The sequence below is a fragment of the Amblyomma americanum genome, chromosome 4, assembly GCF_052857255.1.
Source record: "Amblyomma americanum isolate KBUSLIRL-KWMA chromosome 4, ASM5285725v1, whole genome shotgun sequence".
NCBI lineage: Eukaryota > Metazoa > Arthropoda > Arachnida > Ixodida > Ixodidae > Amblyomma > Amblyomma americanum.
Genome location: NC_135500.1, coordinates 78389943 through 78394664, shown reverse-complemented (window position 1 = coordinate 78394664; position 4722 = coordinate 78389943). Strand labels below are relative to the sequence as shown.

At 53.4% G+C, this 4722-nt stretch overlaps 1 non-coding gene across 1 annotated transcript; it reads right to left on the bottom strand.

Moving 5' to 3' along the window:
- Positions 1-4651: 4651 nt before the first annotated feature.
- TRNAG-UCC (transfer RNA glycine (anticodon UCC)) lies at positions 4652-4722 on the bottom strand. The gene has a single exon. It is a non-coding gene; the product is annotated as a tRNA-Gly (tRNA).

The window sequence follows — 4722 nt, the reverse complement described above, 5'->3', positions numbered from 1 at the left end:
AACTTTAGGACGGAATGTTCCCATTGGTGAAATGAACGCCGCATACCTACTAGCCTCTTCTGTAAGTGGAACCTGCCAATAACCCCTGACAAGATCTAGGGTGGAAATAAACTGAGCGCTACTAACTTTCTCAAGGCGCTCCTCGATGTTAGGGATCGGATAAATTTGATCCTTAGTAATGGAATTAAGCCTGCGGTAGTCGACGCAACGACGAGGTTCCTTGCCCGGTACCTCAACTAAAATCAAAGGGGAGGTATAATCACTCTCACCCGCCTCAATAACACCGAGCTGTAGCATTTTCTTTACCTCAGCCTCCATAATATCGCGCTGGCGGGGTGACACCCGGTACGCCTTGGATCGTACTGGCTCTGGCGAGGTAAGTTCTATATCATGAGTAAGGACAGAAGTCCTACCAGGCCTCTCAGATAACTGACCTTGAAACTCTTGTAAGAGTTGGTGTAGTTCGGTTTTCTGCTCAGGCGACAGCGGTGCTTTACTGAGTAAGTCACTAATGACCTGATCAGTGCCTTCCCTGTTCGTCACTGAGCTTAGTCCCGGAAGCTCGACCGGAAGCTCTTCGGGAACGTTTACCATCATACACACCACTGCTTCCCGTTGTCTATAGGGTTTGAGCAGATTACAGTGGTAAACTTGCTGTGCTTTCCGCTTTCCTGGCAGACTCACCACGTAGTTAACATCCGACAGTTTTTGAACAATCCGTGCTGGGCCCTCCCACTGCACGTCGAGTTTGTTTTTTAGCGATGTGCGCAATACCATTACCTCATCGCCCACCTCAAAACGACGGGCCCTGGCTGTCCGATCATAATAAACCTTGGCCCTCTGCTGGGCCTTTGCCATTGCTTCACCTGACAACTCCTGTGCCCTTCTTAAGGGTTCGAGGAGACTAAGAACGTACTCGACCACGACTGGGTCGTCGCCCCTGCCTTCCCACGAGTCTCGAAGCATGCGAAGCGGAGACCGCAGCGAGCGACCGTACACCAGCTCAGCTGGCGAAAACCCCGTAGCCGCATGCGGCGCGGTCCTTAATGCAAACATCACCCCAGGCAGACACAGCTCCCAATCACTTTGTTGCTCAAAACACAATGCTCTCAACACGCGCTTCATGACGGAGTGGAGCTTCTCAACGGAATTCGACTGTGGGTGGTACACTGAGCTGTGTAACAGCTTTACCCCACACCTTTCGAGAAAGGCTGTCGTCAAAGCGCTGGTAAACACTGTGCCCTGATCTGACTGGATTTCCGCAGGAAAACCAACTCGCGCAAATATGGACAGTAGTGCATTGACTATCTCAACTGAGCTGAGTTCTTTAAGAGGCACTGCTTCAGGGAACTTTGTCGCTGGGCAGATCACAGTCAAAATGTGTCTGTACCCCGTGGCTGTTACCGGCAGAGGTCCCACTGTATCAATAACGAGCCGTCTAAAAGGCTCCGTAATGATAGGTACCAACTTCAACGGCGCCCTCGATTTGTCCCCTGGTTTGCCAACCCGCTGACAGGTGTCACATGTCCTCACAAAGTGTTCTACGTCACGAAAACACCCTGGCCAATAGTACTCGTGCAAGAGACGGTCCTTAGTCTTCTTAACTCCTAGGTGTCCGGACCACGAACCGCCATGCGACAAGCGCAACAGATCCTGACGGTAGCACTGAGGCACGATCAGCTGATCGAACTCGACTCCCCTGCGGTCTAGATACTTCCGGTACAAGACCCCACCTCTTTCCACAAAACGAACATTTTTCTTGGCGATACCTTCCTTGACATTGCAGCGCATGTTTTCTAGGCTGCCATCCTTTTTTTGCTCGGCTATCAAAGCCGACCGGCTGACTTTTAGCAACCTATTAAGTCCATCGGACGTAGGCGCGATGAGCAAATCTGCAGATAGCTCTTCTAACTTTCCCGTGTCGGGCGTTTCCTCTCCAGTACCTGGTGCCTTAAGCGCTACAGGCTCAATTTTATTCAGTTCGGACGTGCTCTGAATATCAGCTTGCTGCGCCTCCGACCCTTTCTCATCGTTCGACAACGTCGGCCCCGCAACTACCGCCTTTGCAGCGAGCTCCCGAACTCTCGATCTGGTTAAGGCCTGAACGCTAGCCTCACCAAACAAAAGACCCTTCTCGCGCAGGAGGTGATCGGACCTGTTCGAAAATAGGTACGGGTACTGGGGGGGCAGCATAGATGACACTGCGGCCTCCGTCTCAATTGCTCCGAAAGGTCCTTCAATAAGCACTTTTGCTACGGGCAGACACACGCTGTGAGCTTCCACGGCTTGCTTGATCCATGCGCACTCGCCCGTGAACATATCGGGTTCTACGTAAGAGGGGTGAACTACATCCATTGTAGCTGCGGAATCACGAAGCACTCGGCACTCTTTCCCGTTCACGAGGAAGTCTCGCATGTAAGGCTCGAGAAGCTTCATGTTCTCGTCAGTGCTGCATAATGACAAAAACACGACTTTTGTTTTTGTTTCTGGACACTGCGCCGAAAAGTGACCCGGCTTCTGGCACGTATAACACACGCGCGCTTGCCTCGCCTCGAACCGCTTTCTGCGTTCGGCTTCGGCTGCCGCCGTCTCCTTACGTTCGGTCGGACTGCTTTCACTCGCATCCGCACTACGCGTGTCCCCCCTTGCTCTCATGGGTGTGAACTTCGGCCTCTCAGACTTGGAGCCAAATTCACCCTTTTGACCGTCCTTAGCTCCGCGAGCCCGACGCGTCACAAACTCCTCGGCTAGCTCGGCGGCTTTAGCCACTGTACTAACGTCTGGCCTATCCAAGACCCAGTACCGCACGTTCTCAGGTAACCGACTATAAAACTGTTCCAGCCCGAAACACTGCAGAATTTTCTCGTGGTCACCAAACGCTTTCTCTTCTTTGAGCCACTCCTGCATGTTTGACATAAGCCTGTAGGCAAACTCTGTATATGACTCACTTCTGCCTTTTTCATTTTCCCTAAACTTCCGACGGAACGCCTCCGCTGACAGCCTGTACTTTTTTAGCAGACTCGATTTCACTTGGTCGAAATCCTCTGCCTCCTCTCTCTTCAAGCGAGCGACTACGTCGGCCGCCTCGCCGGGTAACAAAGTGAGCAAGCGCTGTGGCCACGTTTCCCGAGAGAACCCCTGCTTCTCGCACGTTCGCTCAAAGTTAACCAGGAACAAACCAATGTCCTCTCCAAGCTTAAACGGCCGCATCAGGTCAGTCATTTTGAACGATACTCGTTCTCCTGCACCGTGTGCCTGACTTCCATTACGAGCGCGTTCCATCTCTACCTCGAGACGCTTCATTTCCAAAGCGCGCTCTTCTTTCTCTTTTTGCTCTTTACGTTCGCGCTCCTCTTTCTCTTTTTGTTCTTTACGTTCGCGCTCGTCTTTCTGCTCTTTACGTTCGCGCTCCTCTTTTTGCTCCCTCTCCTCAATGGTCTCAAGGCATTCCGACAGCTCGTCATCCTCAGCCTCCAACTCAAGAATAGCCCTTAGCAGTTCTGGTTTTCTGAGTTTGTCTGAGACATCCAGACCCAACTCTCTTGCAAGCTCCAGCAATTTCGGTTTGCGCAACGACTTCAAATCCATGGCTGCTCCGAATGCTGCTTTCTCTACTGCCTACTATTGTCTTGCCGCAAACTAACCCGGCAGCAACGACAACACAATTACCAGCTCTGTTTCTGACACTAACAAAAGCCTGGCAAAACTCAGAAGAAGAAAGTCCCGCACTCACCAAACCTCGCAGCCAAGAATTCAGCGCAGTCGTTCCGCTGCAGGCAACCAGTCATCACACAGGGCTCGTTGCACTGCTCCCGGATGGTCGTTGAGCTGCTCAGCATACAGTTGACCGCATATCTTCGCTGCTGGCCTCCGTTGTCGGAATCTCACCGCTGGCAACCAGTTGTTGCAAAAGGGTTGCAAGCCCCAAGGGTAGCGTTGGCCTGGCGGCCTGGGGCAAAGCTGGAAACATCCGAAGGTCCCGGCAAAGGATGAGTCGACTGGCAACAGAACAACTGGTTTATTCTGGCATCGCAAAAGAGCAGCCGGTCAGGGCGACCACGTTACTCGAAGGGCGAAATCGAAGTCTCTCTCGGCGTCCGGGGCAGCGGCGTTTTATACCCACGGAGTCGAGGGCAAGAAGGAACGGCTTGGGAAGAGGCGTCCGATACGGCGACGCTTGAACATGTCCAGACGTGACGGGCGCGTCCGCCAGGCCTGCGCCGGTCAGACCTCCTCGCCTCCCAGTTGGGGAGCTCCTCTCCCCGGCTGCCGCGCTTTGACAAGCGTGGGCACCAACATGCACACACACACACACACACGCACGCACGACGACACGTGGCACTGAAACCTGCCTGGACGCGCTTGGCGGGAGGCGTTGCGGCCGCGATGAACGAAGCCGCGGCGTCCGTTGCATCCGCGCCGGCTATACCGCGCGTTGTAGGCGAGACGTAACAACGTCAAACACCAGAAACTATTTCAAATGCAACAGCGAATGGATGTACCCATCTCCCAGTGCGTACGCCATTGAAACAGACACAATACCACTACTATGAAACGCCACATGTAAGTTGAAGGCTCGCCTGATGTCCTAGCTGAAGAGCTCCGTCGAACTGCACGCGAGACGCTGCCGGAATGAGAAACAAAATGCGACTGCGTCGGTCGGGAATCGAACCCGGGCCACCCGCGTGGAAGGCGAGTATTCTACAACTGAACCACCGACGC